Source organism: Protopterus annectens, chromosome 2.part0 (genome assembly GCF_019279795.1).
Source record: "Protopterus annectens isolate FY-2018-M chromosome 2.part0, PAN1.0, whole genome shotgun sequence".
Taxonomy (NCBI): Eukaryota; Metazoa; Chordata; order Ceratodontiformes; family Protopteridae; genus Protopterus; species Protopterus annectens.
Window position 1 is genome coordinate 1,530,323,762 of NC_056728.1, and position 24,191 is coordinate 1,530,347,952.

Consider the following 24,191-nt stretch of genomic DNA (forward strand, 5'->3'; position numbering starts at 1 on the left):
TATTTCAAAATAAATGTTATAATTCAGGACTAAATCAATCAGTTGACTATATGCATTAATTTTGTCCTGGTTTAAACCCATGACTCCACATAAATATGAGGCAAACCAGTCCTTACCTTGGTCATGGGGGACACTATTATACAAGTCCTTCACATCAGTTGTTATAACGACTCCCTCGTTCAATGGGTTTAAACTATTACATAAAGTCAGAAACTGCCATGAGTCATGGCACAGCTTTGGGATGTTACTTGCTTCTGTTTTTAATTGTTTGTCCAGAAATTTAGCTTTATAGCTGGTTTTAAATTTTCCAGAATCCACTATAGGCCTATATGGTGGATTGATTAAATTTTTATGAATTTTAGGCACCCCGAAAATCACCGGGATCCTAAGCCATTCAATAGTCATATAGTTATATTCCTAGACAGTTGTTTGATCTTGTGTAAGCATGTCAAGTAGCTCCCAATCAATTATTATATATCCCAAATGTATTTCATTAATTGAGACATCTTCATAAGTCCCACTACATAATATTTGTAAAATGTTTTGTACATATTCATCATGTTGTACTATTACTATGCCCCCACCCTTTTCCGCGTGCATAAATCTGAGGTCTCCATATTACTTTAAATATTCTAGTATTTTTTGTCGTTTTTAGACATATTATCCTTACAATTGTTCTGGGTAAAATAATGTCTAAAATCAGTTTCATATATTCTCTCAAGTGTTTTTAATACTGGATGAATATCTGGATTAAAAACACTAGGTATTCTTACATTACTACCAAAGTACACTTGAACTTGAGCATCATTATTAAAGACAGTATGTAAATTCAGGTTCAGGTTCCTAGTAAACATTTTCAAATTACAAATTAATTGAACCACATCCACTGATTTGCTAGGGAAAAAATTATATCCCTTGCTAAATAAATTAGGACAATCAACTGTTAATGGCACAGAACTGTAATTAAATACTTTACAATCATGAGTACACTTTTCAATAATTTTACAGATGTACTCAACAGTCACCTCTAATAATTGTTGTTGTTCCTGTGGCCATTCCTCTGCTGGTACCAATTCCTGCACCCCGTTTGTGGATAGGGTCCTTGATATTGTTGTTGTTTGCGGTTCCGTAATCTTTCAGACCTCCACGCTTCTTGCTGGCCTAAAGGGATTTCTTCTACATAAGATTCTTCCATATCCCCATTGTTTTGCTGATTTTGTATTTGCCCCAAGTTGGAAACACCATTGTTTTGACTTATCGGTGGTTTAGGATATGCTTTGCCCTGCTGGTACGCTACTTTATCTCGGGCACGCTTTTTATTTTTTCTATTAATAATAGTGTCGCACAATGAGTCAATGTCTTTGAGAATATTATCATACTGATTTTTATACCCCTTATACAAACTGTCAGTCACTATTTTAGCATCCAGTTCTTTGATTTCTATATACAAAACATCCATCGTAGAATTTTTATGTCTAACCAAGAGCTCCATGAGCTCGCAACCATGCTGGTCAAACATGGCAAGCAGTTCTTGATGCAATAGGGAGTGTTCTATTAACCCTGTAGGGGATTTCCACACACGTACACCTTTCGGTTCCTATTGTAATTTTAAACATTCTCGAAAATAATTATTTTCTTGTTGTAGCTTTTGATAACTTGTCAATTTAGTTTTAAATTCAATAAGCATAAAGTCAAGAATAGTAGCGTTACATGAGGTTACACGCACTGTTATTATAGTCCTATTCAGTCATGAGTCTAACGAAAAAGCTCATGAATATTCATCAGCCTACCTTCGGCAGCTTGTTCTACTGATGCTGCTGCTGTTGTTAACCCATTTGTAGGAATACACCCCTGTTCCCTCAGGATTTCTGAGGTGTTTTGGAAACCAGAGCCTATATTGCTATTACCGATAGCAGTAGTTTGTCTCATCAATTTTTGTACCATGGAGGTTAAATTGTTCACTGATTATTGGAGTTGCTTGAATTCCATTGTTGTAACATCCCTCATGCCTTCCTTCTCACTGCCCAAAGCCATAAACTGCAAACACCCAACATCAATACTGACCAATGACCAAATCAAAACGTTGGCTGACAGTGGAATCAAGGCACAAAATCTTCTTCAGAACAATTGTATTAGCGCTTTTGTTTAGTTGAATCACCAAACTTTTTCCTACCACACCAGTTCATTATTTATATTACTTTAAACATGTCACATGTTATTACCAACCAATAGATATTCACATCACATAATTAAAACTTTTCCTTAAACATATTTTAATACATAAAATTATAGAACCTCTAAAACATTCACTAAGTTTAAGTAATAATTAATTTTCTTCTTATCTATCATACACTTTTAATTTTAAAAGACTATTTATTGATATCAAATCATTTAGACCGGGGGGGGGGTTACTTGCATTCAGGTAGATTTGCCACCATGTTTCCTTATTCTCCAAATTCAACTTCCAGGGTCCTCCTCTGGCACCGTTCACAACCTGATGTACTAACAAAAATTTAAAAACATGTGTTGGGTATTTTTTAAGATGTTTATACAATGTATTCATGTCCATTTAGTGGGGAAATATCATACATGTGTTCATATATTCTCTGGGACAATTTCCATTTGTTTTACCCACATAAAACATTGGGCATTTTAAATAGAAAGCAATATATACAACCAGTTCCCAATTTTTCCACTAAATTTTCTTTTAAACTTTAAAAACATCTTGGAGAGACAAGTACAGGGTATTATGGAAGGAAAGATGAGTCCTTGTGGGATGTGTAATCAATGCCAGTATGTCTTTAATGGATCAATTGTTCAAATTACAAATAAAACCATCTATGTAAAAGGAAAATATAGCTGCTATACACAATGGGTTGTAGGTTGGAGGTGACATAGGTAGGAGAGAAGTATCACAGAAAGTTTATCAACTAATTGATTATAAGAGTTTAAATAGTTGAGAGACTAGGAACAGGCCAGATTGTTTTCTTAATGAGAAGCCAGTTATCTTTGCTGACTACTTGGTAATTATATCTCTATCTGTGTGCGTGTGTGTGTGTGTGTGTGTGTGTGTGTGTGTGTGTGTGTGTGTGTGTGTGTGTGTGTGTGTGTGTGTGTGTGTGTGTGTGTGTGTGAGTGTGTGTGTGTGTGTGTGTGTGTGTGTGTGTGTGTGTGTGTGTGTGTGTGTGTGTGGAGGGGATAATAAATCTATATATATTTTTCAGAAAATTTGAAAAAATAGTGTTTATGTTGGAAGCAGAAGCCTTTTGGGGAGGTCAAATTTTAGCTGAACGACAAGAACTCCCTTCTCCATGGTAGCTCTTGCAGCAGTGGAGAAGAAATGTGATAAGTTTGTGCCCAGAATACTAGGCAACTTATTTTGTTTCTTGTTTTAATGTTTTATCCAGGGAAATATGAAGGTTCTTGGGTTGGTCGAGCCAGATGTCAAGTTACTTAAAGCAGTTTTCTTAAACATTGCTTAGGTTCTTAATTCTAATGACTTTGGGACTTTAGTAAATGTTTGGTTTGTTTCAAAGAGCAATACTTTTTGTTTTGGCTGAGTTTGGAAATAATGATTATTATTTATAGTGAGTAAAGAGAGGTCTGTTTCTAGTTTAGGTTGAAGACAGCAGTAGGATGAGTGGTATCAGAATACAACCAAATCATCCACATAAGGTAAAAGGGGTAGATAGGCTGTATTAATGCTGTCGTCCGATGATCTGCATAATGTCTTGAGGTATACAAAGTGTGCAGATATGTTAGAGGAGAGCGTGAGGAATTTTCTCCATGAGGCCATCTCTTTTCTTTTTGTAGTCATATTTTGTTTGCTTATATAAAGAAAATGGGGCAAAACCGAAAGACAACACATGGTTTTCTTTTAATAACATATAAGTATTTTGTATTACAAGATAAAAGAACCCCAAATAGAAATAAGGAATTGTGCCATATTTTTGGAAATAGGTCACAGGATTTGTTTAGAATGTTAAAAGGGTTTTAAGAGTGGCTAAGAGGAGTGTCTGAAATTCAGATGTATTTTTTGTTTCTCTAATGGGGGCTACTTTTTTCTGATGTCAGATATAATTAGTTTCTTAATTAATTGCATAAGGCAATTAAATGAATTAGGGAATATAAAGCAAATTTTGGTTGTGGGATACTATCTGGTACTTGGTTAGTACATGCTAGATTACCTATAAAGGAGGTAGGCAAAACACAAACAAGTTTCTGACTGGCAGAAGGATTTTGGTATAAAGAGGGGAAATTTGGCTTTGTGTTAATAGAAAATGAGTTACAATAATTTTTTTATGTTATTCTTTGCTCATTATCATGTAAAGAAAAAATATAACAAGTAAAATGCAGGTAGTGCAATAGCAAGCATTTTATGTAATATTTGGACACAAAGGTCTGCTAATAAACTTATAAGTGGAATATGTGTTAATGAAGTTATGTGTGAAAACAAAAATGAAGACGTCTGAGTCCTGAATAAATTATTTGAATTGTTTAGATGTCAAAATAAATTGAGACGTTTTCTATTCTTTTTTCTTACTTGTACTTCATTCATTGCTCTAAGCTTCTTTTACAACATGTACCAATGCTGATGTGTTTAATGTAAATGATTTACATGCCTTTATGTGCATTATAACAAACCCATATTCATTTTTTCCTTTCTAAGTCCCATAGGATATTTAATATCCACCTAAGACAGTACAACAAGAGTGAATCACCGCCGTCCACATGTGGGCATAACAATATCACTACCAGTGCCACTATACTGCACCAGAATATTGAACTGTAGCATGAATACAGACAGCTGGTGTGAGAATACATCCAGCCGTCGCATGCATTATTGAAACTACAGACATCTGCTATGAAGCAGTTCCCCTTCAACATTAGCTTGTACTTTTATTACACGTATCATCACATTCACTAACATTTGATAAGACACCTAGTATTATTTTACATCATTTTAAAAATGATAGTGATTTCAAGATTCATTTAACTGGATATCAGTCGAGGCACTGCAGTGTTACTCCCAGAATATTATTTATTTAGGGACTAAGAGCTATGAACTTAAAATAACAGCTTCTGGGGAAATTCAAATAATATTGACACTCCTGCAACACCAATGTGCATGTTGTAAGCACAGAATACAGTACCCTTCTTTGATTTGTACACAGAGAGAAGGAAGTACAAATCATAACTTCAGCCAACACAGTTTCTTAGTTAGCTTTGACTAAGTTAATAACTTTAAATTTGGGTATATCATATAAATGTTTTGGATTTTCCTAGTATTTTTGTGTCTGCATTACAGTTGCATTGGGAAATATGCTCATGGGGTAGAAAGCTCAGTATGTTTGTTATTCCTAAGATTTGGTGAAATAACTGCTTATCACTAAACATGACATCTGTTTATCAGACAGCATGTTGAAATGGTTAATTTAGAAAATAGTTTTATATGAAATGCACTATTTTAAACACTTAAGTGATGTAGGAAAATTAAGTGTATAAATAACAGGCATGGAAACACTAGGTGTCTTTGAATTAAGCACTGGGACTACCTGCTGTGGCTGTGTTAAGTCATAGACATGCATATTGTACTGATTTCCATTTCTCTTTGTAGACTACTGTAGCTAGAATGTTAATTTCAGCTGTGTACAGCATTCAGCTTGATTATGCTGCTAGTTTATAAAACACGGAATAAATTATCAAGGACATTCAAAAGCACGGTCAGATCTCATTATTCCAATGTTTGTACCACATTTTTCGCTGTCACATTTGGAATGCAGCTCTTTTCAAATGCTCTGAAAAGTAGCTTGCCTTTTACTAATCTGCATTTTTTTCCAAATGCCTGTGGTAATGCTGGGTGAGGCTACTTTAGCTGCTTGCTAACAATTCCAGTTAAACCAGTGTCCTATCAGATTAGTGCTAATGGAAAGTGTCCAATGTTATGGCAGATTTTTGGTAGCTGTGGCATACAGTTACAAATCCAGGGAGAGCTTTCTGTCAAAACAGAGAATAGCAATATCAAAAATTCTGCCCTTTGCTCTTTCCCTTTTATACTTAGACTGTCTATTTTATTCAGGTATCCTGTCAAAAGGAAAGAATACCTCATTTCTTCACACTGATACAGTTTACTTTTCAGCTTGTTCTTGTTATGTTGACAAATAAGTACTTGGAAAACTTTTAGACAAATATATCAAGTTATGCAAGAAATTTCTTTATGACAGAAAATGTGGCACGCTGGATATCTTCATTTTTTTCAGCTAATCGAATTGCAGTGAAAAAAATCTTATTTTTGGTTACAAAGATTCCATTTCTTTGCCAAATTCCCTTATAATAAAAGAAAGTCTAAATCTAGAGTTCTTGAAAGCAAACACATTTCTTCAACTTGCAGATGCATTTCTTCTTAAGTTAAGGCAGATATTTCTCCACTCTGATATTGATATAGATTCAGCTTCACCCTTATATTCTGGTTTTAAGTCTCTAAACCTAAAATGATTTCAAAGCAGATAAAAGCAGTATAATAATATTAGCCAGGGAAACTTGTTGGGTAGGCTTACTTAGGCCCTTGGGCCGATAGCCTTGTACCTACCTATGAACCTATAGGAAATACACTCCTGGGATCTCTTCTGTGGCTCTGCTCGACAGGGACACAGGAAATTAATTTTCTTGGGTGGTGTAAGCCAGGGAACCTTGTTGGCTAGGCTTACTTAGGCCCTTGGGCCTATAGCCTAGTACCTACCTATGAACCTATGAACAATCTGTGAATAAAACATTAAATAAAGGAAAAGCACTAATAAAATATCATGAACAACACAAGCATAGAGTAGAAAAAAGTTAAACTCTGAGTAAAATTGGTATAGCAACAAACCTTAAATTCAAAATTAAATTTAAACTCAAAAGTCAATTCAAACATATAGATCTTCAGGATGATCTTAAATCCTGCAGTCATGGAAGAGTAGTTCAACTACCCAGGTAACATATTGCAGAGATGCAGAAGCAGACCTTGAAAAGTCAAAGCATGTATATTAGATACTTCAAGGAGTGCCTTTGGAACAGGCAGTTGCCCTTCATCAATACTGACCAAGAATCAAGTTGAGCAGGGCTAAGTGGACTGTGACATGAGTGTTAAACATGACCCATTGATGAAATGGTACCCAGTGTAGCTCATGAAAGACCCAGTGTGGTTATGGAGCTTTGGACTTATTGCAAGCAGTGTAATACACACTTAGGAAGTCATTAAGAATAGGGTGTTTTAGTAATTCAGACTGTTAGATATCAGAACATAAATGATAGTCTGAAGTTCCGTTGGGGAAATACAGTACTTCTTCAAGATGATATTCCAGAGATGGAGATGGACACTCTTGTAACATCTGAAATCTGGTCCTTAAGTGACACCCTGCTGTTAATAATAATTGCCAAATAAATTGAAACCAGTGGAATAACCGTGTAAACAGTACCAAATAAATTCCAACAAAGACGGTCCAGGTGACACAGGAAGATGGTAATAAAATGGTCTTTTTTATTCAAAATTCACCACCGGTGGTGAATTTTGAATAAAAAAGATTGTTTTATTACCACCTTCCTGTGTCGCCTGGACCATCTTTGTTGGAATAATTGCCAAATGTTGCACCCTCAACACAAATTCCAGCTTGTTTCACAGCAGATGACATTAGAGAATAAGACTGGAGCAGATGAATTCCTCAATAAGGCATGAATACCCATGACTATCATGTTTGAGGTGTTACGCTTCAGTTGGTTGTGAACAATCCAGTCATGAGGTAATTCCATTGCACTAAGAATAAGCACTCTACAACTGAGAAAAGAAGGTTATGTAAAGAGATCTGCAAAAGCAGTGCGACTACTTATATAATTTAAATTAACCTGTTAATGCAGGGAGTTAATTAGACAACATTGCTACCGCATATAATTATTTGATGAAATGTTTAATGTTACTAGTTCTTACAAGCACAAAACTGCATTAGTTATTTGTATAAGTAGAATGTTACCTGAGATGCAGTTGTAACATAGATGTTCATAGATTCATACTAGGCTAACTGCCCTTGTTGCCATTTTAAGCCTAGCCAACTACCCCATGTGCAGATCAAACACTGCAGCGTGTAAGGTAAACACCTTAACCATTTAACCTCCCACCCTAACTTGTTGCTTCCATTTCAAGATATTAAAGGATATATTCTTCCATGGTCTATATTTTATATTTGATATCCAGACAAATACAGATACATTCCATTTGTCCTTTCATGGTAAGAATGAAGGTGCACCATTTTCCTTGTAAGAAGCTTCTTTGGAAAATTTCCCTTGTGAGAGTCGTATGTCAGTATAAGTATTCTAACAGTCAGATTGATCTAAACTGGCTGTAAATGAGGGGAGATAGGCCTACAGATTAAGAGTCCTAGTCATAAGTGCTAACACTAGCCAGAGGTACTAACACAAAAGGTTGTGGCTTATGTCTTTATAGATAAAGTAGATCTTTCTTGGCAGATTGTTGTGAAAGATTTTAATGTTTAAGACTTTTGAACTGAAGAAATAGGTAATGTCAGCATTGTGTTAACTGTTGCAAGCATGAGACAAGCTAGCTATTTATAAAGTGAACATAATATAAATTTAGGAGCTCAATATATAATATAAATATACAATTATATGAAATAAATATACCATGTATATATACATATATATGATATAAATATATAATACACATAAATAGAATATAAATTGGGTGTCTAATTTATTTAGTAAAATATTTAGCTTAAATTGTGTGTTTATATCTTTTATTGGCAGATTGACATGAAAGATTTTAATGTGCAAGACCTCTAAACAGAAGAAATATGTAATGTAAGCATAATGTTAATTGTTGCACTACCTTTATGAGACAAGCAAGATAATATAAATTGAATATAATATAAACTGAGAATCTCAATATATAATATAAATATATATGATATACATGTATATGATAAAATCCCATCCCTTCAAAACCTTCTCCTGCCCTACTGCTCCACTAGACCTCTATGCTCCAGCAGCAAAAATCTACTTCTAGTGACCAAACCCAAGAACACAGTGGGAGAAGCACTATTCTCCTGCGTCCTATCCAGATTATAGAACAATCTCCCCCCCTCTATAACCACACTACCTTCTTGCAATCACTTCAAGACTGCACTAAATACTCACTTAAAAAGTATCTGGTTATGCCCATGCACCAGTCCCGACTAGTAACCCTCCTTTTTACCTCCCCTTCATCTCCCTCCCTTAGCCACAGTGCCTCACGCCATCTGATCATTGCATTCCTTCCTCTGCAGGCTGTGGCTCACCCTTTACCCTCCCCTTCCCTCCTCAGTCAGTCTCTCAGACCTGTTATAACATGCTTAACTATCTCACTTCATCTCAACTCCAAGTACATATCCAACTGACTTACACCTAGCTTCCTCTCACTACCACGTATATTACTCACTCAGTCTCCTCTCGTACTCCGCTGTCTTCCCCTTCCATGCCATTAGCCCTTCTAGCTTGTTTCACCTTTGTGTGGAGCTTCTGCTTTATATCTGTTTGAGTTTAGTGCAATATTTGTATATAAGATTTAGGTATATGAGTTTAGAACAGTGTCTGTTTGAACTTAGTACTATCTGTATATACATCCTACCTTTATTCCTAGCCTCTAGCTAGATATTGGTATATCTGTTCATTACTATGTTTCATATTGTATGTATAGCTAATGTTTGCTGCAGTATATATTATCTGCTATTGTATGTATATTCAATTGTTCTTCACATACTCTGCTGCTCATTTATTGTTCTGTTGTTTTCTGAAAAAGGAACTGTGTCCAGTTGGAATTTCCCAGTAAACAAATGTAAATAAATAATAATAAATAATATTTATAGATATAGATTTAGATATATGAATGTAATATAAATTGAGTGTCCATTTATTTAGTAAAGGATTTAGATTGTATAGGGTATGATGCAGCCACGTTGTGTGTAATACAAGCATGGTTACATGCTGACAGGTTCTAGAGTAGTCACGGGTAACTAACTGTGAAATATGTTATGTTGTGCATATCAAATTATTGATTATGTCCTGCTTTTACTTAGTTCAGAAAGTATTTTCAGTTTACAATAACTGGATCCTCCTTACCTTACTAGATAATCTCTGATTAAACAGTGCATTCCAAGCCTACAGTATTAATGGCACATTAGCAGTGTTGCAGTTTATATCAAAAGCTAGAAACTATTTTTGCTATTTAGAAATTAGTGGCTATACAGAAAAGTGATTTATGTTGAATCTGTGCACTGTGTCACTTTTAGTTTTAAACAAAGCTCAGTAGAATGTCAACAAAAACTCGTGGAGTTAAGATTAGGTTCCTACAGAAAAAAAAATATAGTACTTAATTTTAAGAAACTTTAGCAAATTGTTGAAGGAAACCTGACACAAAGATTTGAAATAGGAACTATAATTGTGATAGCATTGTTGGAAATGTCAAACTTCCCAATAATTCTAATTCACATCAGTGAAAACAATGGGATCTTGAGCTAAGGAAAAGGGCAAAATTCAAAACACAGCACTGTGTTAGTATTTGATGGAGTTTAGTCAGATGGCACAAACAGTTGCATATGAGATACAACCTAAAAAACAGAAGAAAAGTTAATTTCTCTACTATCTGAGACAAATTATTGCTATATACAGTGTGTCATCTCAGAGTAATATAAAATAATATTATAGAAATGCATTCCGAATGGCAGAATAAAATGAGTTGGAAAGTGTTGGCCAACAATTTTTTTTTCTTAGTGTTCTGAGAATCAGCAGCTAAATAAATGAATATGTAACAATTTCATTTTGTATGACTTTATGCTAGACAACCTGATGACAATGTAGGAAAGAGACTACAATGTCCAACTTAAAACCTAAACAACAGGGTTTCTCTAAAGCCCTTTCTCAAAGCTAGAGCCCTTAAGCATTGACCCTATGTATTCTATATGTTCTATATGTTCTATATATACTCTATATATTTTTTTATTAGTACTATGATATGTAGTGCGATTACATGCATTATATTATATATATCTATAGAGGTTCTTATACATATTATTTTTATTTCATTTTATGCATTGTATATGTACTTTACAATGCATTTAGATTATGTATACATACAGGCTTTTTCTCTGTTTATTAGGTTTTTAATTAATTGTATTAATATGATGTAAGAGGTGATGTCATTAATTTATCATGGTTGTTGATTGGATCTCTTATTTTTGAACTTGTATTTATAGGCACAGTTAGTTTTGTATAAGTAAGTCTGAAGAAGTGGAATACATCCGTGAAAGCGCTAACTTTTCCATTAAACGTGTTTTATTTCTGCTGTGTGTAACCAGTGATTTGTTGCCTTTGTTTAATCTATTTTCATTACATTGGTTACTTTATTCATTTGGGTGTTTTTGAGTTTTTCCAGTTTGCAAGATGAGTATGTTTCTTCCTAGGATACCCACTTCAGTACTTCAACCCCTACCTCTTAGGAGGCAAAGACATCATTTCCTACTGGTAGAGGCCTGTCCCTTATCTGCCATTTCTGAGGTTATTTGCACTTTCCCTGCTCTCCAACAGTATCTGTCATGACAATCTTTGCAAAAAGTGATCATGCTTATATTGAAATAAAGTAGTTTCCTAGCACATGCTTGGACAGCACTGAATCTAAGATTCTTAAAAGAACCATAATAGTGCATGTCATTTTTACTGTATCAAGACTATTTGCAAACAATAAGGTTGTAGCATTCTCACTCATATAATATATGGGAATAACAAAGATCTGCACCAAACACAATCCTACTACATTTACAATAAGACTGGCAAGTGAGTCTGTCAGAAGACATGGGTGTTAGCAGTCCTTTAAACTACAAATAAAAGCCCATATTATGTAAACAATATTGTAAAGGCAGCACAGTAATGTAAAATAACCATTCTACCTCAAAAAGCTGAAGACAGAATGCAGGAATTTCCAAGTGTATTCAAAACCTTTAGACAAGATGACAGCACAGGGAAGGTAATATTCCTTAAATGAATGACAGATTTAAAATATTGGAAGTGTTTTAGTGGCTACGGTAGGGACTGCCGTTCTCTAAAGTCTGGGTACAAAGCTGTTAATTTGGTGATGCAATTTGTTTGCAGTTTGTTGATTAGCTAGCATATTGCTGGGCAGGCAATTTCTCTGAAATAGAAGGTGAGTCATTGCATGGACTCTTTTTTTTTTTGTCAATAAACTTTTTATTGATTTATAAACAATACAAATTAGGAGTTGAGTTAAAATGTATATAACCACTTAGATTAAGCAAGTTTGCAACTCATATAAGTATTAAAAAGAGATCATAATAAAAAAAAAAACTCACACAATATGTACAATATATACAATAGGTAACCATAAAGTAAATTATATCGAAAAATATAGGTTCTTTGATTTAATAATATTCCAATTTGGGTATAAAGAAGTTTCTAAAAAACAGCAGACCAGAGAAAGATTTGAGGCACTAAATATTTATGATACTCAAAACCTTCTCTAATACTAAATTTTTGGAAGCCATTTTTTTTGGACTCTTAACCAAGTTTTTTTGAGCATCAATATATAAGTAAGCCATTTTTTGGAAAATATCCCAATTCAGTTTGGTACCATCAAGCCAGTTTTGAGTTATGTATAGTTTTATTAAAGAGCAAATAAAAATAATAACTTGAGTGTCGAATTTAGAGAGATAAATTATCGGAATGTGTAGTATAGCAATTTCCCAGGACAGAGTAGATTTATGATATCCCATTCTTTGCAGTCTTACTTTCAAAGATGTCCATAGTCTATGGTGAAAATGACAGTACCATAGAATATGTAAAAGGTCTGCATGGGGATAAGAACAACACGTACATGAAGAGGATTTATTAGGATTAAATTTATTCAATTTATAAGGAGTGTAGTAAGCATCATTGTTAATCATTAATTGTGTGTACATTAGTTTCTTAAAAGGAATAAAATCCCTAGTATATCTGATAGCCAAAAGTTTTTGATTTTCAGTTATTTGAGAATTATATTTTAACCAGCTGCTTGCGAAAAGACAGTTCTGATCCAGCACTAGATTCTTTATTAATTTGTATGATCTTGAAATCATTTTACCTGAAGAAGATAGTGTTTTAATTATCATATTTAGGTTATTTAATTCATGTTCAATAAGTTCTATAGGTTCATATTTACACATAATTACTTCTCTTAATTGGTGTAATATTGTAGAATGGCTCCAATTAACCTTAAGAATTTTACGCAACTCTAATAAATATAATTCATTATGTTTCAGGATATCCCAGACTTTCAGATTTTTTAATGAAGGATAATTTGTTAGATTAAAAGGAGAGTTATCTATCATTATATTAGGATTGAGATGAAGTGGCTGCAAGAGATGAATATATTTATCTAGATTACATAATTTTAGTAGACCTTGAAAAGCTTTAATCTTTTGTTTAAGAAAGATAGAAATTTTACAGTTAATCTTCATCTCCAGAGAAATAAAAGTAATAGCTTCTGGATTTATATTTTTAGATATAATGTAGTTATACCAAATCTTAACCCATAAAAGATAATTAATATCTTTATTATTTTTAAGATTTGAAATAGTCAAGAGCTTATTTGATAAAATGATTAGATAGTAAAGATAGAAGTTTGGCAATCCCAACCCACCTTTATCCTTAGAATTTGATAATCTAGAATAAGAAATTCTGATAGATTTGGGAAACCACAAGAATTTGGCTAACTCTGTATTTACTTTATCAAAGAAAGACTTAGGAATTATCTGGTCAGAGGAATTAAATTGGTACAGAAATTTAGGTAAAATATTCATTTTAATTATAGCGGCTTTTGATAAGAGTGATAGATTTAAGTGCTCCCACCTAGTAATATCTGAAATTATTGCATTCCAAACTTTACTTAAGTTGTTTTGAAAAGAAGAGTGATTGTTGTGTTCCAAGTTAATTCCTAGATATTTCAAACCGAAGACTATCTGGGTTTGTTGATCAGAAAACAAGTACGATTTATGGACCCGATGATTTAAAGGAAAAATGTGTGTTTTTGAAGGATTTATAAGATAATTCGAGGCAGAAGAAAAACATTTAATAGAGTTTGTTATTTTACTAAAGTCAGAAATGGGGGTTTGAAAGTATAATACAAGGTCATCAGCAAAGGCTGAAAAATACATTTTTGTGTTAAAAATCCTAGGAACTCTGTGGAAAGTGTTTTGAGTAATAAACAACAATAACGGTTCTAAATATATGTTAAAAAGAAAAGGGGATAAAGAACAACCTTGCCTTGTGCCTCTGGTAATCTTTATAGGAGAAGAAGAATTACCATTAATATAAAGTCTAGTAAACATGTCTTTGTATAAAGTTTTTAAGAGATTTATAAAAAATAAAGGAAAATTAAAACAAGACATAGTTTGAAAAAGAAAATTCCAACAGACTCTATCGAAAGCATTTGTTGCGTCCAGAATCAATGCATATATTGGGTTAGAATCTTTTTTTATAAGATGTATAACAGATTCTAATGTCAGTGTATTATCCCAAGTATGTCTGTGGGACATAAAGCCTGATTGATCTTGAGAAATAATTGAAGGCAAAACTTTTTTCAATCTGTTGGCCAGAATAGATGCCAAGATCTTTAAGTCTATATTGATTAAAGAAATAGGCCTGTAATTAAAAGGGTCAGTTTTTTCTTTATTATTTTTCAAAATTAATATGGTTTTAGATGTATTCCAATGAATATCTGAAATCCCCTTAATTTTTATGTAATTATAAACTTTAAAGAGAAAGGGAACAATGACTGATTTAAAAGATCTGAAAAATTCAGGAGTGAACCCGTCTGGACCAGGAGATTTACCAGATTTAAGACTATCAATTGAATCAGAAATCTCTTGATGCGTTAAAGGAGCAGAAAGCAGTTTTTGTTTATTATCATCTAACTTGGGGAAATTTAAAGAATTGAGAAATTTTTTTATATGGTTATCATTCAACTTATTGGATGGTTTTGAATATAACTCTGTATAGAGTAAAGTAAAAAGGTGAATAATCTCTTCATCTGTATTGTAGACTTTGTTTTTGTACAGTAATGATGAAATTTTTGGTTTTACAATATTATTTTTAATTATTCTAGCCAAAACTTTAGAATGAACTTGAGCCCATTCTGAATATGTTGCTAACAATCTTTGATCAATTAAAGAAAGGTTATTCTGATGTAGCAAAATTAATTCTTTTTGATAATCTAATATTTGCTTTTCATAACTAGTGTCTTGATTCAGTCTAAACTGATTTTCAAGAGAATGGATTCTAGATTTTAAGAACTCTTCCTTTTTGTTATAATGTTTTTAACATATGCAGCTTTACTGATAAACCTACCTCTTAATTTCGCCTTACATGCAGCCCATTGAATATCGTAAGGGATATCTGATACATCTAAATCATTTTCCATTTCTTGAATAGTTTCTTGGCACTGTATACAAATATCTTTATTTAAGAGTAAATTATTGTTTAATGACCACTTATTTGGGTTAATAACATTTTTAATTTTGCGGGTAAAGTTGAGATTTAAGAAGATTCTTGAATGGTCAGAAAGATATCTAGGTTCAATAGTAAAATCTGAAATAAATTTTGAGATATTGTTAGAAATTAGAAAAAAATCCAATCTAGCCCATGAATGGTAACATTTAGAGTAATAGGTATAAATATCTTTCTTGTTTGATATTTTTATGAAGTGTAATGGATCAATTAAATTATATTCCAAAATTAGATCATTTAGAGCCAATGTTGCTTGAAAGTTATAAGAAGCAGAGCAGCTGGTACGATCAATTTCTGGATTTAATACCGCATTCCAATCTCCCCCAATTATAATGTAGTGATCTTTATAACATGAGAGTATATTGCAAATTTTTAAGATAAAAAACTGTTGTTGGCTACAAGGACCATATAATTTTAGAACTAAAATTGGTTTATCCAAATTATGAATAGTAGCAGTAAACAGACACCATCTACCTTCATTATCATATCTCTCATCAATGATAGTTCCATTAAATTTTTGTTTAATAATTATTGCTACTCCCCGAGAATTAGAAGAATCTCCAGATGCTACTATATACCTAATCCATTTTTTATTTCTCTCTTTGTCCCAATCAACCCGAGGGATATGAGTCTCTTGAATAAAACATATACTGGCTTGTGATTTAAATATTAAATGAAATAATAAAGATTTTTTTGATTTACTTTGGATTCCTCTAACGTTCCAGGAATCAATTCTTAGGTAATTTGTCATAAACGAAATGACTGGTTAATATTGATGTGATTAAAACATGGTATAATTTCTATAATCTGAGTAAAATAATACCAAGAGCAAAGAAACATGACAGACCTGGTCTGGTAATTAAATGGAAATACTTTGTAAAGAAACAAAATTAGTAGAGATATATCATAAGATTTACCCATAACCCTCGTCCTTACCCTAGTGCCTACCCACCTATCCCCTATTGACAAGGTGAAATCAAGAATAAACAAAATAGAATTTACAATTTTGGTTACCAAGTATTCAAATTTAACAATATGAACAATGCATATAGTCCTTACAAGGACTAAAATCAAGTCAATAACACTAAACATATTTACACATCTGTCAATACACAAGATGACCAACATACACAATCCCTATTCGGATATTGGAACCCAAGCTCCTAATTTTATAAAATATGAATAAGGTAAAAATGATTTTCCTCATGTGATTCTTATATTATTGCTATTAATATACATCTAAATAAAATTGACATAAAATCCTATAATCATTAATTTGTTAGTATTATTTCTATAAGGTAATAAGTGAATTGTAAAAAAAAAAAAAAAAAAAAAAAAAAGTATTGTTTGTAAACAAAACCTTTGAAACTAAGTAAGTAACATTTTCATTGTGTATGACAACTATATATCTTTTAACAAAACATTTTGTTACTTACATAAGAGTAAAATATAATAACATCACATAGAGAAAATGACATTTCTATAATGATATCTGGACCATAGATTACTTTAAACATCTAAGCAGTTTATAAACTATTAAATATTAACCATATATCCAGCATCTTGTTATTATAAATCTGTTAAGAATCTAGATTTTAAACAAATTATAAATGCCTTATCGTATATATTTTGCTATTGTCTTAATAAATAGATGCAAATTATGTATGGGCAATAGTATTGATTAATGAAGGAAAGGAGCCCAAACACTATAGTAAACACTTGTTTCTGTTGTTTTAACTTTCGTGACATTAAATACCATTTAAAGAGTCTTTCCTCATTTATCTAGCACATCAAGAAAAATTGCCCTGTATCAGGGTTATATGGCATTTGAGAACCTAAAGAAAACAATAAATCAAATAGTGGATATGTCCTTCCACATATCGTGCCCTACAGCATCCGTTAATTTACTGCTTCTACCTATACTCACGCTTCCATCTAATAGAGACAGCGCACCCAACAAATACCAAAAATACCAAGACCTTGAAGTCTCTTTATTTACAAGAGTTTGTCGTAACAGTCTATGGTGATGTGCCCATGGAGTGACCTCAACTGTATATCATCAACAACAAAACTGTGCTCACTTGTCTGCAAAGCATGTATGCAGCAGCAATAATCATGCAATGAGAAGCAGAAAACAACAGCAGTCACAGTGCCAATTCACCCTTGCAATGTTTACAACCACAAACTTGTCTGAGAATACTCTCTACATATAAAAGCATGAATATCCTGCAAAACGCTAAAAACATTTAAGCCTCCCCTATTTAATATCACTGTATAAGATACAAGTATCAATATCTCATTGAATGTAACTGAATGTAAAAGAGGAGCAAAACTAACACTCTGGGTTCACCACGCCCGTGATAACACCACCCTGGGTTTCGCATATTCACAGAGAGCACGCGCCACACAGGAAAACTAAACTGTGCTGCGAAGTACAAAACAAATAACTCAAACGTGTCTCGAGACACGCAGATCTTCCCTCCAAAATATCAACAAACTGACAACAAGAGAGAAACCAATCTAACAATTAAAACACAAGCAGCGCTTCTCCAACGCATCTGATCACCAATTGATGCCGTGATAAGACCACTCTCAAACAGAACCACAAACCAAGACAACTTGCGCCTTGAAGTAAAGAATATACATAATGACACAACAAATCATTTCACACATCTATAGAGCCCTGCCTCCACAAGTAGCCCAACACTATAAGAGTGCCAAATATCAAATATCCTCACCTGACCAACAATGTTTCCAGCTATATTTCAGTCGAAACTAAACACACACAGCATCAAGCCACAAAGAAAACATCGCCCCAGTAAGTAGCGCATCTCAAGAAAATGCCGAAATAAATCAAATCGGAACTCGGACAATTGATCTCGGATCACCCATCTCCACATCCAACGAACATACCATCAAAATCCACAAGGCATAGCTCCAGCAAATAATAAAACACATATGAGCGCCAACCATCCAGATCACAACACAACTAAAATAACTTCAAACTACGTTTCCCATTCTGTCATGAAAAACCCTTACACCATGCCATATGATCTCAGATCAGCAGGCAGCGTATCTGTGAGAGCGCTTGAATTAGAATAGCACCCTGGTTGTGATAATCAGATTTTCTTCACATAGCAAATAAAAAAAAAACAACCCTTTAGCCATAAATCATCATACTGTCAAATAATGAATCATGTATAAAAACGCTAACTTTGTGGTAAGTACTTGACTGTGATGTTCAGAAGATTCTTCTCATGCGTTAACGACACTGCGATATTCCGAAGACCCTTTGAAGGAGCATGGACAAAAAAAAAAAAAAACGGAGCATTCAGATTAAACATAAGTGATACAATAAAATCTCTGATATAGTCTCGATATTATGGGAAAATTCCCTCCAAAAAAGAGTCAAAGGATTAAATGTAAGCAAAACTAAAATGAACTGTGTAGATTTCTTCGGACTATTTTCATCACAGTCTATTTATAGCATCTAAAAGCATCAATTAGATATATAAATTAAATAGCACACTAATAAACATTAAAAAATTTTTCATTTTTGTGAGAAAAAAAAAAAAAAAAAGAACATAATAGTTAAACATAGGATCACATAGATTGAAAATTAAGAAGTGTAGTATTAAGAAACAGATTCAGGAAGCTTCTTGAATATCTTCAAAAATATTTCTTTTGCTTCTTTAGGATCTGTACACATGAATTTTTTGTCATTATAAGTAAAAGACAGGGTATTCGGATAACTCATACGAAACCTTATACCTCTTTTTATAAGATCTGCACAATAGGGAGAAAGCTTTTCCCCGGGATTCATGAACCTTGCGCCAGGCACCAGCATAGCGTTGGTGTTATAAAGCCAAATATGGCCACCGAGCGATTCAGGTATGAAGCAATCCCACGTGCACTACCGGCGTGCGCCGGACCTGCGCCGCCCCCGGCGTAGGTATGCTAATCACACTGTGTGCAGTATTGCACCATGAAAATGAAGGCAAATAGCGATTCACGAAGTGGGGCATGCGTAGCGTAAGGGCACGGCAATGTAAACCGAAAAAAATGGTTTACATTTACCCAAACATGACCAAGGAGTAACGGAAGGCTGTCAACGTCAGGTATCATACAGGTGCAATATGCCAAAGGCGAAAGGCACCGAGAATGTCCAAAGAAAGCATGCACAAACTGTAAATAATGACAAAAATGTCATGTACGTAGAAACCACAGCAGAACCCCCGGATATGTGTACAGAAGGTGCAAAGCAATGAAATAATATGACAATGTCCTAAAAGAGCTGTATAATACACATCAGCTGTACAGCCACCACACACCATAGTATGTATGGAAAGCCCAACCCCAGCGCAAGGGTTGTCAAGGAGTGGTGGCAGTGTTTGGCGCCGTAACCATGTATTAGCAGTCAATGCCATGCAAATGAGGCAGATAATAGTGAATCGCAAAGCTGGCGCCGGTGTAAGGATGGAGCAAACGGAGCGGTACTACACCGAGGAGTGGCCTACACGAGATACATGTCAATCGCAGAGGGGTGTGCCACTGTAGGAGGAAGCATATTGGAGGCCAGCAAACCTGGGCTGTACAATGCACATCACAGCAGCAGGACCGGGCGGTGAGGAAATAGATGCGCTGAGAGTACATAATGCGCGCACAGATGCATGTGCACGAGGATGACTATGTTCCCCAACCCAGTCATGTGACGGCCTCCCCGTCAACAACCACGGATATAGGAAGGTAATGCGGAGAATATGAGGAAATGCGGAAGCAGTGTAATTGGAGCCGTAATGAGCAATCAACACCAATCAATCCAGGAAGGGCAAACAGCGGCAGCCGACAACTCTGTATGCAGACTCCTGCATAACGGGAAAGGGGAGGCATATGAATGCAAAGATAGTAGGGGATGTAGTAGAAATGCAAAGAACAAAGAACCGAAATAGCACAGCCAAGTACAGAGGTAGCATAACTGCGGCTGCAGATAAAATGCATCATATGCCATGTGCCTGCAGGATGCAGTAATGTAAGATGCAAAGCTAAGCCAATGCAGGCAACTGTAATGTAACACTAAAGGCAATACCGTTGCAGTTGCAACCGTAAAACACCGAAAATAATCCATGGATACGGCTGCACAGACACACCCAATGACATCACCAGGTATACAGCACAACAGTATAAAGTGTGAATGCACACAACACACAGCGCGATTTCCCAAACGCCGCACCGTAGGGTGTAAACACATGGGGAACTTTTAATATGTATATGGTGGGTGCCGCCGTGGCCGTGATGCATAGGTATGTGGCAGAGACAGACGGAGTTGCGGAGGACGGTGCCGACAACTACCGTAGGCTTCACAGGAGAAGGAGAGTGTTCAGACCAAGGGTGACCTACCAGGGGCTGCAAGACCTGGAGATAGTAGAGCACTACAGGGTGGACAGGGACACGTTACAGCAAATAGTGGAGCTGTGCCGGCCACGCCTGAGAACAAGAGACAACAGAGGGGAGCCCATCCCAGTGGACACAAAGGTATGTGTGAGCTTGCGAATACTGGCTACAGGTACCTTTCAAAGGCCAACCGGGGATATAACGGGTATCTCACAGGCATCAGCATCTAGGGTACTACACCAGTTCCTGGATGCCATGTTACGACATGCCCATGAGTATATAAACTTCCCCAGATCTCAGGAGGAGTTGGCTAGCAATATGCGCCGCTTCCACCGTGTGGCACAATACCCGGAGGTACTGGGTGCGATCGACTGTACGCACATAGAAATCAAGTCACCGCCCAGGGAGCAGGGTAGACGCTACATAAACCGCAAGGGATACCCCTCCATCAATTGCCAGGTCGTGTGCAATGCGCAGGGCATTATCATGGATGTGTGTGCTGGCAGCCCTGGAAGCTTCCACGACTCCCATATCTGGCATGCCTCACAGCTGTATCAGGTATTCGCCAGGGGGGACATCACACAAGGTCACCTTGTGGGGGATGCTGGCTGTGCACTGGAGCCGTGGCTGATGACACCCATCAGAAATGCACACACACACATGCAAGAACGCCATAATGAGGCACACGCACAAACCAGAATAATCATACAGCGTGTGTTTGGGATGTTGAAATCACAGTTCCGGTGCTTGGATACATCCGGTGGAGCCTTGCAGTACTCTCCAGGCACATGTGCCCACATATTCATAGTATGTTGTATGCTACACAGTATGATTCTGCGGAAACAGCTGCTGCAGGGACATAATGGTGTAGGGCCACCGAGCCCGCCACAACTGCCAAGGCAAGCACAGGCACAGGGCATTCAGCGCCATGAACACGCTGTGCCAGCCCCAGTAGGTAGACGGAGGCGTACCCAATATGCCTACGCCCTGGCAAAGAGGGAACGCATAGCACATACTTTGACAGTGTAGGCCCCATGGACTGACACCTCCTTACCTGCACACACAGTGAAATGGACGCCACACAAACATGTCCACCCGTAATGTGTACCGTATGGCCGGACCTATGTGTGACTCCAACAAAGGCACCGCCCAAACACTGCACACCCAATAGCCAGCAGAGTATGGAACGCCAACACCTCACCGCACGCCGGTTCTACAGCACACGGCATAGCCGTATGCTGCCACTATCGCCGCAAGTCGACCACATATGTACTTATGTGCATACACAGATACGGAAATAGATATCAGTACACATGTAGAAATATATGTACGCATACACAGATATAAAGTACAACAGGTTAATATGGAACCCAGGGATGCAAGTTCACAGATAAGTAAGACGCGAAATCTCCACATAGTAAACATAGTGACCGACAACCCGATCATCCGGGAGGGTGGGCAGAGCAGGTAACGCCAGCCATGGAAATGTCAACCTGCATCAATACATATCCGCTGTCGGGATGATCACCAGTCCACGGTACAGTAACGGATATGTGACTGTCATACCCATAGGGTATGAGCGCGGAGATACACGTACCCGCCGGCGATGCAGCCAACGTAGGTATTGTGTGCAACCGTCGGTGCGAAAGCGGCAAGCATACCAGTGAAGTGTACGTCATTATGAGGAACGTACCTCAATTGGGGTCTAAAACAGTTCATGTTCCTCGCAGTTCCTCAAAGTTCCACATTGAAAATGTCTGTCAAACATCCATTGTTAGGAATGTATTTAAATGACATCCTGGTAAATAGAAATTAATCATAGTAATTCATTAAAGGTTCTTCATTGTAAGTAAATCAGCATATTTTAACCATCCTATGACCTACTTAGCTGAAGTTGTTACTATGCCATTAGTATGTGTTCCACATTATGCCCATTTGTTCCACATTACTAATGTGTGTGTTCCTCATTTTGGAAATAGAAGGTTGAGAGCCATGGCGGCAATATGTGTATGTGTGAGGTGAGGTTGTCGTGTGTTCCGCTGTGTGTGTGTAATGTGTGTGCCACTGTAAAATGTATATGTAGGTGACATGTCACAGGCGGAGTGTAATAACATGCGTAGGCATACAGTACAGGAACCATAGGCGTATGTACAGCAGTACCCACAAAGTAGTACTGACATTTCCTCAGTGGCTATGCGCGTGGCGACGTAAAACGATGCAAAGCGGAAATGTCCCAGAATGTACCACAGGGCCATAGCCAACAGGAGATGCAAAGGACGCATGTACAAACCATGACCGTATGTATGGCGGCCATAAGGTAGACTCAACACGATATGTCGGCAACGTTACACAGCATCAGGCATGTACGGCGAAAACACGAATGTGCTATCCCGGCACCGATCGTGAACACTTACGGTCCCGTAAATACCGCTGTGTGTTCCACGTTAAAGTAAGCAAGCGGCACACGAATAGGAGGCTACCGGTAGCATACAGGCCGTCCCAAGTATAGGACCACAATCACCGTAACTATCAGTGACAAAATGCCAATGGATAGTAGGCACGGACGAACATCTGCAGATATATAACCGATGTGAAGGAGGAATACGTGCAGGAAGCACAGGCAGGCGATACCGACACCACACGACATCAACAAAACAAACATTCCCAGAACAACAGACAGGTAACCTGCAGCTCCCCAAGCAGGGATGGAGCACACACACAAGCATATCTTGTATGTATAAATGCAAGACCCACACCCGCACCGTCACCCACATCCGCAGATATACCCGATCGCACATATCAAAGGCATAACAGCTAACACCGTACCAAAAGCATACAGGCAGTCAATGACAGCGGCATACCAGCAACAAGCCGCGTGGGAAACACTAGCAGCAGCTGATGCATCCTTGCATCCATTGTGTACAGGAATATAACAGCTATGTTACACATCTGAATGCACAATGCCATCGACAGACGCCGCCAGGACACGGACACCCACATGTCAAACAGAATACCATACCCAACACACACAATCCACGGCTAACACCACAGCGTAATGTACCTGACACCACACATAGCGTATGCAGTCACACAAACATTATACAATACATACCATCCCCACGAAGGTAGTGCAAATAACTAACGGCCACATGAGGAATGAACCATGGCCTAGTTTCCCGGGTAACGATTTAATGGAGGAGGATCACCAGTGATATGTGCAT